At 38.5% G+C, this 13,611-nt stretch overlaps 1 protein-coding gene across 2 annotated transcripts in view; it reads right to left on the minus strand.

Annotated features, from left to right (window-relative positions):
* The window catches only part of LOC145678809 (uncharacterized), a 289,603-nt gene that overhangs the window by 97,740 nt on the left and 178,252 nt on the right, over nt 1–13,611 (minus strand). The gene's annotated exons all lie outside the window — the stretch shown is intronic.

The following is a 13,611-nucleotide window of genomic DNA, read 5'->3' on the forward strand; positions in this document are numbered from 1 at the left end:
CCTTGGCGAGCACAATGTCCGGGGAGAGGAAAGGAAAAAAGGATTGGGGAAGGAAGGAAGCAGCCTGGGACCTACATGTTAGATACCACCCCGGCATTTGCCTGATGTGAATGAGAAAAACTCAGGAAAATCTCATTCAAGATGGCTGGCGTGGAAAAAGCTTTTTACTTTTTCAACCGAGTGCCCCTATCGGGAATCGAACCCAGGACAGCTCACACCGAAGACGAGAGCGTTAGCGACTACGCTACACGGGGCCAGATAAGTATAAATATACCACATTGACTTGATCCCTAGTCTTTCGTTGCAAGCGCTGCTATCAGCTGAAGGAATTCCACTCGCTTTCTCTCGCTTAACAACAGCTGAACCCTTATTGGCTCAACGCGTGGGTGTGTGAGAGTGTGAGCTTTAGTTTGCGTTTTTGCCACGGCTCAAGGCATTTTGGCAGCACAATACGAAAAATAATGAAAAAATGAAATGGAATCTTTAAGTTTTACGTCCCAAATTTATGTCGGCTAGACTAAAAAAAGATGGTGATTATGAAAAATAAATTAAAATGGTGGAATGAAGAAAGTGGGAGGAAACGGGAGAACACCGAGAAAACCAACGCACACGGTGTTTGTTCACCACAAAGCTCACCGCTAGCTGGGATCGAACCAAGGACCCCATGCAGCAGAGGTGAACACTTTACCACTGAGCTTTCGTGGCTTGAAATATAATTGTTTTCCTTTATGAATATTAATATGAATGAACAACTTTAGAGTAATACGAAGAATGCAGAACGTAATGATTCATGGTGGCGTTAAATATAGAAACTGAAATATTCACGTTTATTTATGGTTTGCAAAGTAGGAAATATTTATTTAATCATTTGTTTACTTCATTCTACCCCTATAGAGAAAGATTGCTCCAATTAAAGAAGGTTTATATTGATTTATATATTTAAGTAAGTTATTATATAATATACATATAAATATAACTGAAAATACAAAACTAAATATGTACACATAATGAAAAACGATAGTAAGATAAAAGAAAATGAATACTGAAACATACCTGTATATACAAATTAAAATGCATATAACATGAAAAACAACTAAGTTAATAGATCGGAGTATTACGAAGCATTTGTAAAGGCTTTACAAACTGGTTTTGAGTAAGTGTAAATATTTATCATACGTTAGACTGAAATCTAATTTTTTGTTTTGACATGTTTTGACATTGTTGGTTGAACACATTCTTGTTACAGGCGAATTCTTGAAATGGTCACTTGTAGATTTTAGATAGACCAAAAGTATCTCGACCTCAAATTAACCATATTGGTATTACTATACCCAGGCCCATAGTAGGTATATGTATTGTGCGCCCCTCTGCCCTAAATAATTTGCCGCCCCCTTCCGAAAACAACCAATATTAGAGTTGAATTCATAGTTTTCGAGATAGCTGAGTTTAAGATATCAGCTTCATGATGTTAAAGTTCATCCTCACCCTCGGGGTCGAGGTGGGGAGGATGACATTTTAAAAATAATAAGGTAAGGTAGCTAATTAGTAAATACTGTAACTAGAGCGAATTAAGAGGCCTCATCCCGGCAAAATTAAAATTTTGCTAATTTTACAGTAATTATGTGATGTCTTCAAATAGATAAAAGATACTCGAAATGTGGAACAAGAGCGCCATAGACAATATCATTTTACATGAGATACCGTTATTACGATTCACTTATCTGCTTTCGGTTTCGAGCCATTTTGAAAATCGGCATTTATTTTCGCGTTTCTAAACGGCTGAAAACGGAAAGCCACTAAGTGACTTGTGATAACGGTGCCTCACGTTCTGACTCACTTATCTGCTTTCGGTTTCGAGCCATTTTGAAAATCGGCATTTATTTTCGCGTTTCTAAACGGCTGAAAACGGAAAGCCACTAGGTGGCTTGTCATAACGGTGCCTCACGCAAAATAATATTGTCTAGGGCGCTCTTGTTCCACATTTCAATTATCTTTTATCTATTTGAAGATATCACATAATTACTGTAAAATTAGCGGTATTTTAATTTCGCCGGGATGAGGCCTCTTAAAAACATTAACATGTTTTCTCGCGCTTGCGCAGAACTCTGCGTGTTGCTGATTTTAAATATTAGTTTATTGTGAATCTTAAAAGTTCCAAAATTTTGCCGCCCCCGAAATTCTGCCGTCCTTTGCTCGAGCATAGAATACCACTTACCTAAATACGAGCCTGACTATACCCAATTTGCTGAAATATATCACTGTTATCGAAATTATTAACAAATTATTATTCAAAAACAAACATATTAGGCCAGACAATACTCGCTCTTCAATAAATTATTATATTCAAATATATATTGTATAATGCTTTTGGATAGCAAAAGAGCTATTAATTTAGATAGAAAATATATATATATATATACAGGGTTTGTATGATAAGTAATGAGACCAGGTCTGGAAACATTGTTTTATTGATCTGATCTGTACAGGGACTTAAAAGCTTTCGAAGTACTCTCCTCTTGCGTCGATGCACTTCTGCAATCGATGTTTCCACGCTGCAAACGCCCCCTGGAAGTCAGCAGCCGGCATGTCCTTTAGAAATGTGGTCACGGCTGCTTGGATGGCTGTGACGTCTGCAAAACGGGTTCCTTTCAAGCGTGGCTTCAGCTTCGGGAAGAGGAAGAAGTCGGCCGGGCTCACATCTGGGCTGTAGGGTGGTTGTGGAAGGACTTCCACCCCAATCCGGGTCAAAAAGGAGGTCACTAAGAAGGCGGTGTGGGCAGGGGCATTGTCGTGATGCAACTTCCACCGGCTAGCGATCGCCGGTCTTTTCCGCTTGACGCTCCTGTGCAGTCTCTCAAGGACTTGTTTGTAGAAGGCGGCGTTGACGGCTTGTCCTTGGGGTACAAACTCCTTGTGGACCACCCCCACATTGTCAAAAAAAACAATCAACATTGTTTTCACCTTTGACTTCGACATTCTGGCCTTCTTGGGGCGCGGGGACGCAGGAGTGTGCCACTCCGCGCTTTGACGTTTCGTTTCAGGGTCGTACTGGAACACCCACGACTCGTCACCTGTTATGACGTCATCTTCAAAGTTAGGGTCACTGTTCATGAGGTTCAACAGTTCCTGACAACAATCAACACGTCGTTGCTTTTGTTCGTCAGTCAACACTCGCGGCACCAGTTTCGCACAGATTTTTCTCATTCCCAATTGTTCCGTCACAATCTTGTGCACTGTTGTGTGGTTCATATCGAGTTCATCAGCAATCAATCTCAACGATAATCGACGGTCTGAGTTCAGGAGATCCCTCACTTTTGCCACAGTTTCGTCCGTAGTCACTGTTGTCGGGCGTCCAGCCCTCTCCAGATCCTCAACGCTTTCCCGGCCGTTCCGGAACGCACTGTGCCAACGAAACACCTGGGCTTTGGATAGGGCTTCCTCTTTGTAGGCCTCCGTGATGAGAGAAAGCGTCTGAGTAGCCGTTTTCCCCAGGCGAACGCAAAATTTGATCGCATAACGCTGTTCGATGGAACCCTCCATGTTTGTTGATTTTCCGCCGTGACAAGAATGTTCACAAGGGCTTTGTCCAAGGCTTGTCCGCGCTCCACTAAGGCTCGGAGCCAACTGACGCGCGGTGCGTTGCTTTGCTCGGACCCCCCCCCTACATCCTCCATCACCGACAAACCCGCTCCAGCGACACGCGCGCCGCGGCGCGGCGAGTCTCATTACTTATCATACAGACCTTGTATATATATATATATATATATATATATATATATATATATATATATATATTTTTGGTTCTCTAGAGGAATCAAACTCAACAGAGTTATCGAATTTGCACAAAAAATTTTGAATTTGTACAAATTTTTGAAGCGCTTATAGGAATAAGGTGTTATGTGACATTTTTTGAAATGTTGAATTCTGGCGGTTCATGCACGTGTTATATGTTTATCATGCCACATAACACATTATTTAGTGAGTTCCCGTCTGAGTGCAGATATTTAGAAACGATGAAGCCGGTATGTTAAAGGACAAAGTTGTGAAAGTCAATTTTCCCATCATATTCAATTTGTGCATAACATTTTTATCCTCTAAGCGCTTGAAATTGTTCCCTTTACGAAATTATTTTCTTAAAAGGATAAAATATTTCGAAACCCTCATATTGTACAATATTGCCCAAAGAAAGAAGTAGTAATTCTCAAAAAAAAAAAAAAAAAAAAAAAAGGGTAAGTTTGAACAGTGAAACAACTAGTCTATTACAGAATATTGATACTTCTTATTCAACTCCTCCTCCTCCTCCTTCTCCTCCTTCTCCTCCTCCTCCTCCTCCTCCTCCTCCTCCTCCTCCTCCTACTACTACTACTACTACTACTACTACTACTACTACTACTACTAATAATAATAATAATAATAATAATAATAATAATAATAATAATAATAATAATAATGAAAGAGGGTTACTGTTTTCAGTTCTAAATTTACTCGCACGTTTGCTTACATACATTTACATTTTAATAGTTATAACTCACTACTGTAATATTACCATAATTTCATACACGTTGTTGTCACTAAGCAGCTACTACGCTAATCAGTGGAATGTACGGAAACTACTACCAACTATGTAAGTAAAATGTTTTAAAATTTTTGTATGGTTTATAGTCAAAGAGAATACTTGAAGATATAGAATTTCTTATAGTTGCTTCTCCAAATTAATATGTGAATGCAAAAATATGCGTTTTTGTTTTATACAGTAATACATACAATGATATTTTTCATTACTTTTTCTTCAGCGATACTTAAAGTAGAACTTTCGAAGTTATTATTTGCAAGGTTTCTATAAAAGAAATACTACTTGGAACATTTAAAAAATAATAATTTAAAAATGAAACCTTTTGACTTAGCAACCTACTTTGGTATGAAGACTGTAAACATCTCTTATACCAATATTGGCAACATCTGATACGTGATAGGAAAAAAATGGCTACAGGCTCAGAACATGGAAGAAGGTCTCAAGAAATACTCAAAGACTTAACCTTGAGAGACCTGAAATAAGCGAAAGCCAAAGAGAATAATATATTGCCCCCGACTACCCAGAGATCAGAGAAAGAATCGATTCGCTTCCATCCGCGGACGTTGGATGCTCGCTGTCGTCCTCGTGACCTATGTCACACGTCGCTGGAACAGAGAAGTTGGCTTTTTACAACCACACCACGCTCTACAACGTGATATGCTTCACTTCAGTCCTTGGAGACGGAGCTACAATATCTCTATTTTTATTATTAGGTCACCTACCTATGTAACCTAAAAAAGTCATTTTTTTACCCCTTATATTCAGCATCTTTCTCGAGGAAACCAAAACGAGAAATACATGAGTCCATAATCAAATATCATATGCCTTTCTTCGCTGATCCCGTGAGGCTACAAAACAAAAACTAGGAAATGTTTTCTATCCTTTTCTAGTGTCATTCTTTTGTGATAAGAAAACTTTATGTGCTCTTACAACGTATCTTTTTAACACACAACGAAAAAAAAGAGAGAAAACAAAAAGCTTGCAAATATTTCCTTTGTCAGACCGAGTTCTTTTTTCCTTTTCTTTTCTTTCTTCAGACTTTACTGAAGTTAGTCTATTTCTCTTTCTTCTTTTGGCCCTTCCATATTAACCTACTTTACTTTTTGCGGTCATTCTTCATTTAATAAAAGCGCCCACGGTCATAACCAAAAATGAAAGAAATCAAGAAATATCAACGCAGCAATTTGGAGCAAAACTTTATTCTTTATACGAAAGAAAGTTTATAAAAGGGCTAAACTAAATATAAAGCTAAATTTAGTTGTCAAATGCAGACATTTGATAGACTAAAGAGGACAACTAGTTGCCTATCTCAAATTTCTTGTTAAACAAGGGTTTCCGATAGAGTTATCTTGTAATATTTCATTAAATATCGTGATTCACATTAATTTTAGATCCATTGCTGGTAAATTAAATGACTTTATAAAAAAAGCAAATAAAATAATAAAAAGAAAGTCATTCCACTTTCGGGACATGCCATTCATGAAGGCCCAAGGCAGTGGCGGATCTAGAAGGTAAAACCTGAGGGGGAGGGACAGTCAGAATCCACACTATGATAGCCTTATCATAAGTTTACTATAAACTTTCAAAAATATATAAATACTTTGTAATAATTTAAATTATTTTTGTCACTTAAAAAACTGGGGGGGCTCTTCCCCCGGCCCCAGGCTAGATCCGCCACTGGCCCAAAGACTGGATGTGGGGAGTAATGTTGCTCATGAGGATGAGGTGAGACGAGAAATACAGTTTTTTCGTCTAGTTTTTTTTTTTTTTTTTTTAAGAAGTTTTCTTGTATACTAATTTATAGTTTTGTCTGAGGTTTAACATTTGATGGAACTAGTGTCTACTACGAAACTCGAGAGATGTCTCGAGTCTCATTGACAACACTAGTTCACCCAAGTCTTAGGTTGCAAACAATATTTTAATGTTACATGACTTATAGTACATGTAAAGACTACACTGTAAAAAATGAGGTGTTGAAACAACACAAAATGACTACCAGTTTAGCGTGTTACTCGTGTGTTAATTCAGCACCAAGCACATCGCCTTCTGAGCATATCAGAAACAACTTGTAACTACCTGAGAGAATTTGCATTGGTATTTATCGTTGAATATGAGCAAAGCTTTGCGAAATATATTTGGCACTTGTGCCAAGTAACGAATAATGTTCTACGTTTCCTGTTATCGATCACAATAATATTGTTGTAAACCTGTGAATCGTCTAACAACAGTTACATAAGCAACAGTTCTGCCATCTTCTGTTCACACGTGCTAAGACACAAGAATAACAAATAAAGAAAATAGATGAAATCACTGCTATCTGTATAACTGTTGTCAGATGATCCACAGGTTTACAACAATATATTGTGACCGATTACAGAAAACATAGAATGTCATTAGTCACTTACAATAAGTGGGGGCGCGGTGGCTCAGTGGCATACTGTGTTTGCTTGTTGAAGTGAGTAGACGTGTCTTCGCGCTGTGCAACAAGCTCTGACGTGTTTACATTCAACGCTGCCTTCCTTAGCAATCAGGTTTGCTGTTGTTGTTTCTTTTTTCTTTTTTTCTGTGTTCTTTTTGTGAGTGAATTAGTTGAATGAACCATGTCGTTAAAAAGGGTAAATACTCTTAAATATGATTTTGGTGCTGTTTCGCAGCGACCAAGCACCTTGAGTTTGCATCAGTGGCTCAGTGATAACTTCAAGTTTACTGTTGATGATGTATTAAGTATCGAAATGGATGTTTATCGCAAATTGTTATATGTGAAACTTCGTACCGAAGAGCTTTGTGAATCAGTTTTGCGTACTTCTGACGGAACTGTGTACTATAGTGATACAGATGGGAAACATCCAGTACCGGTCTTATGGGCCGATGTGCAAATTGTAACCGTTAAGTTGCTTTGTACGCCAATGGAACTTGATGATGCTGAAATTAGAAGAGTTCTTGGGGACTATGGTGTTATTTCTAAAATTTCAGATGAACTTTATTCTGCTGATCATGTTTACCCTATACGAACCGGGCGTAAATTAATACGAATGGAAGTGAAACGACCTATTCCATCGTTTGTTGTAATCCAAGGACAAAAGTTTTGTGTTACGTACCCCAATCAGACCCGAACATGCCTCAGGTGCAATGGGGCACATATGTATTCTAATTGCCCCCTTCGAGTTTCCAGTGATCCCAACAGTTATGCAGCTAAGGTAGCCCCTACACTTCGCACTAATAATTCTGCAGATCGTCTCATGCCTAAATTTGACAGTTTGCCCATTACTTCCCGCACTTGGAACAAACCCACCATCAGTGTATCATGCTCATCTGACCCAAGTGTGCCTACAGTTGATGCAACTCACTTTCCAGAACTACCAACTATGAATGTTTCCTGTGAGCCGAACAATGCTACTAGTGTCTCTTCAGAATTGCCTGTACGTGAGTGTCCTAGTCTTTCCACTGAAAAAACAGATGCCCCACAGCAGTTACCAATTACATCTGATGTCCCCTTGTCTAATTGTGTTACGGATGTTGAACCAGTTTCTGGAGAACATGACTTATCATCGATTAAGTCGGCTTCTACGATCGTTCATCGTAACGAGTGCTGTACTTCTGGTTCCCAGGACAATTGTGGTTCGTCTGAGGATATGCTTCGTGCACCACCCACACCATCCCAGTCTAGTGAGATGCAGGGTGCTTCTCCTATCACGGACTTCAATGCAATTAGTGACGAAAATCGAAGTCGCCGCAAGCGTACCAAACGTAATGAACTGAGTCAAAAACTGTTTAAGAAATGTGAAAATGACCCGACCCCATCTATTGTGTCTACAAATATTGAAAGTATGTCATAATATCATGGTTGGTGCATGCGTTATGTTTTAATGGCTCGAGATCAATTGTGTTACGATAAGTTAGTATCTCCTATACTGCGTTAGATTGACTTGCATGTCGTTCCGATGTTCTACGCTTCCCTTCACAGTTTTACTTGTTTTTAATTATGCTTTTACCCTTATTTTCTTCGCTCTTTCTTTTGTATTGGTGGTGTTATGTGCTTTCTAGTGTGATGATGCTTAAAATTGCTACGATTAACATTAATAACTTGCAAAGTTCTGCCAAACAATCTGCACTACGTGACTTTTTGCATGTAGAGGGTATTGATGTTGCCCTTTTACAAGAAGTTGGTCTTTTTGAACTGAATCTCGGTCCAACCTATAATGTAGAAAATAATTTTGACAATAGTGGCACAGGTACAGCGATTGTTTTTCGCGATTCAACAACTTTCTCTTCTCCTGTGTTCCATCCGTCCGCTCGAATCATACGTGGTAACCTAGGCGATATCAATCTTGTCAATCTTTATTCTCCGAGTGGTTCACAAGCTCGAACCAGGCGAAATACTTTCTTTTCCCAGGACGTTGCTCTGTCGCTTGGATCCAATGTTGAAAGGTTAATTTTGGCGGGAGATTACAATTGCGTTTTAAGGCCTGAAGATCAAACGCCGGGATTTAACTACTGCCACGCTCTCCAGGAATTAGTGACAGGACTTCATTTACGAGACACATGGATCTGTCTGAAGCCGGAAGCACGGGATTACACTTACCTATCACACCAGAGTGCGTCACGCCTTGACCGCATATATGTATCTCCCGTATTGGTGCCATGCATTAGGCAAGTTGAAATTGCCCCCACCGCCTTTTCTGATCACTCAGCTTATATTGTATCCTTCACCGTTCCTGATCTAACTGTTAAACGAGGTCGCGGTTATTGGCAATTCAACACATCGTTATTGGAAGACGATCAATTTTGTGCTGAGTTTCAATCCAAATGGCATTACTGGCTTAGACAACGTCAATACTTTCCCACTGTTAGTGATTGGTGGCATGCTTATTTCAAACCTCGATTTGCCAGTTTCTGTCGGTGGTACTCAGCTGAAAAGTCCAGAGATCTTCGTAATCTGCTTTACTTTTATACCAAGTGTTTGCGCGAAGCTCGCTGTGCTGCTGTTTCTGACTTTACTATGTTCTCTCAGGTTAAGCGTTATCAAGCCTTGCTTCTCAAATTGCATCGCCGCCGTATAGCAGGTATCAAGGTCAGAAGCAAGGTTCCAATAATAGATGCTGATGAAGAGCCATCATTACATCATATTCTCAAAGAAATCAAACGAGGCCAAGGAAAATGGATCCATCGAATCACTGATGACGAAGGACATCTTCATCAGGATGCTGCTTCCATTAAACATGTGTTTTAGTTGCACTACTCCAAACTTTATGGTATGGCTAACATTACTCCAACGTCTGAGAAATTTTCTACACCACCCTCTGCTCTTCTAGATGATACTGCACAGCAATCTCTTGTTCGCCCTTTTAGTATTGAAGAGGTAGCACGCTGTCCTTGCAGCTCCCAAAGGTAAATCTCCAGGGCTCGATGGAATCTCTGCAGAATGGTATGTCAAGTTTTTCCCTCTCATTGGTGAAATACTGACCTGTATCGTTAATGAGTATTTCAGTACTACCCCACAGCGACTGTATCGTAGCCCAGGTGTTACAGTATTTATACCTAAGCAAGCACATCCCACAAGTGTTAATAATTATCGCCCTATCACTCTCCTCAATTGTGATTACAAGTTACTTGCCCGTTGTTTGAACAATAGACTCAGACTCTATATTGATATTCTCGCTGGACCATTTCAATATGCAAGAGTAGGTGTGAAGAAAATATACCACGTCCTTCAAACTATTCGAGATGTTATCGCAAATTTTCAGACTCACACTACTAGTCATGCCTTGCTTGCCTTAAATTTTAACCAAGCCTTTGATCGTGTAGATCACAATTATTTGTGGTCACTAATGAAGCATATGAACGTTGGAGACTTATTTGTTCGTTGGATTCGCGTCTTGTATGATGATGCGCAATCAAAATTAAAAATCAATGGGTTCCTTACTACACCTTTTCAACTCAAACGCAGCGTCAGGCAAGGATGTCCATTAAGCATGACTCTTTTTGTCATTTCTATCTGTCCCCTACTATACAGAATTGCCGAGCGTATCCAAGGCCTTACTATTTGTAATGTTCCTGTCAAGGTGTATAGTTTTGCTGATGATGTGCATGTTTTCCTTCGTGATCCACAAGATTTAGCAATAGTTGAAGACTGCGTTCAAGAGTACTCTGAACAGTCAGGAGCACTTCTTAATAGACTGAAAACGAACCTCCTGCCGTTAGGAACTGGTTCTACAAATGCATTTATAAATTTTCCTAAAGTAGTGAAGAATATGAAAGTACTTGGCATTTATTTTTCCTGTAACTTGCATGAGAGTATAGCAAAAAATTTTGACGACGTTTTTCTGAAGATAAGATCTATTTTACATCAGCATAGATCTCGTAACCTCTCGTTGATATCTAGGGTCTACTTTGTAAATACATATGCCTTTTCCAAGTTGTGGTACATCTGTCAAATTCTGCCTATGCCTACACCTTACATTCAGAAGTTCACCAGCATTGCTAACTGGTTTGTGTGGACAGGTATGATTTTTCGAGTACGCTATCCAATTCCATGTCTACCATATAGTGCCGGGGGACTAAACCTTCTACATGTTGCCAGCAAAACGAAAGCCTTATTTTCTCACCGGGGATTCCAAAACATTCAAGGTATTGGAGATCACCTCAGCACTACGCTCCTTTCGTCTCTCGTAGCTACTAATGATGGATTACTACCAGTGAACTTATCTATGATCCCTACCGATTTCTGGTATTTTAAAGATGTCATATGTAATTATTTTTATTTGTCTGTCAGTGGCCTGCAAAACTTACCTCAAACTGTAAAACTGCTCTATAAATTGTTTCTACAAGAACAACCCAGCGAACGTCATCATATAATTTGCAAATTCCCATCTGCGAATTGGCAACGTATTTGGAGCAACATTTCATGTAATTTTGTGTCCATCTCAGCTCGTTCGTTATGGTACAGATCTGTTAATAACATAATAGATACTAAGGCTAAACGGTATCACCTTAAAATTACAGATGACAACCACTGTCATCTTTGTGGGAAAGTTGATACTTTGGAACATCGTCTCACTACCTGCAACGAATCGCTCTCCGTTTGGAAAACTTATCGTGAAATGGTTCAGTACTTATGTAAGATAAGCATGGATTGCATTAGTGTTCAAATGATCTTGTTTCCTGATTTTAGATTTTTTCCTACAGAGAAGCAACATTCTGTTGTTTGGCTATCTGCTAATACTGTAGAATTTATTCTGTCGCCTAGGTTACCTCAAGCACATCACACTTCCTGTGTTCACGATATGGTAAATTCCCACCACCAGGGAAGAAAAAATTCTTTGCACATTACCTAAACTACTTATTGTATGGACGCCCGCTATAATTGACATGTAAATATTTGTTAATTTTCCCTACTATACATTGATTTTGTACCAATGTACACAGTGTGTACCAATATGTAACTTTATTTTTGAAATTTGATATAATATGTAACGTCAATTAGTAAAAATAAAAAGTGATTTAAAAAAAAGTGGTAGAGCGTTCATCTCTGGTGCTTGGGGTCCCGGGTTCGATCCCAGCCCCCGCCAAGTGAACTTTGTGGTGGACAAACACCGTGCTCGTGGGTTTTCTCGAGGTTCTCCCGTTTCCTCCCACTTTCTTCATTCCACCATTTCACTCATCTCTCATAATCACCGTCTCCTTTAGCCTAACCGGCATAACCGTGGGACGTAAAACTTAAATATTTCATTTTCATTTCACTTACAATAAATGCGAAATGTATTTCGCAAAGCTTTACTCATACCAAACAGTAAAAAACGATGCAAATACTCACAGCCAGTAACAAGGTATTTTTGATATGCTCTGAAGGCGATGTCTTGGTGTTGAATTGACACACAAGTAACACGCTAAAGTGGTAGTCATTTTGTGTTGTTTCAACACCTCAGTTTTTGCTGTGTATACATGGTTAAAGTGATTGTATGAACACAATGACAAGCATTTATCAACATGTTTAAAGATACACAAAATATGGCTTAAATGATGTTGCCACACAACCTTCATCGAACTCTCGTAGCGCGGAAAGATATTAATAACTTCTAGATGAAGTTAAGAAAAAGTCAGAGTATAAATTTTGTATATAAATTTACAAAACTATACGAGAAAAATTTCGATAAAAGATTGCCGAAAATCGAGAAGACACAAGAAAGAATTCTTGGAAAATCGAGACTAAGCGAGATTTCTTCAAAAATTTAAGAGACAAGACGAGAAAGCCTCATTTCTCATTTTGTCTCGCCTCGTGAGCAACACTAGCTACTTGTAGGATATTTTACAATATGTAAATCATATATTTAAACTTCTTTTCTTCACTTAATCAACGAAATAAAAGTCCAGTATGACTCTCTCAGTATACCCTGTTTCTCTGTTGATTTCTCCTTGGATTGAGTTCCTCGTACGGTTTGTATTACACACATCTCTTTTTCCAGTAAATTAGTAATTAGATTATATTTAACTCTTTTTCTGCAAATATATTATTGTCACGGACGCTATTAACCTTAATTATTATACTTTTGTCCATGATTGTTCTTTTAATTGATTACTCTTCAAATGACTTGCAAAAACCAATAAAATAATGTTGAATATTTCAAAACTCAATTTTGATTAATTAATAAATTCTTTATCTATAAAACTGCTATGTAATTCTGTCCGCACAATTGTTTCCTAGTACTAAAGTCAGCTACCTTTCACAAGTGATCGTGTAAGTTCATACATTGGCAAATATGATTTAAAAAAAATAAATTCATAGGTTCACGATTTTAAAAATTTTTCCACGAGTACAAAAGTCCATGACCAGAGCTCGAGTCATGAACGAAAACCACTTTGCTTCTTAAAGTCGCGAGTAGTTACAACATAATACTAAAAAGAGGATAAAGCACTAGAGCTGGGGCCATACCTGATTAATCTACTTGTGTTTGATTCTATCAACCATCTTCTCTACATCAATACCTTTAGGTATGTACATTTATGTCCAAAATGATTCTCACATATCTATAATTGTCTTT

This window comes from Thermobia domestica, chromosome 2 (assembly GCF_964235325.1).
Source record: "Thermobia domestica chromosome 2, izTheDome1.hap1.1, whole genome shotgun sequence".
Taxonomy (NCBI): Eukaryota; Metazoa; Arthropoda; class Insecta; order Zygentoma; family Lepismatidae; genus Thermobia; species Thermobia domestica.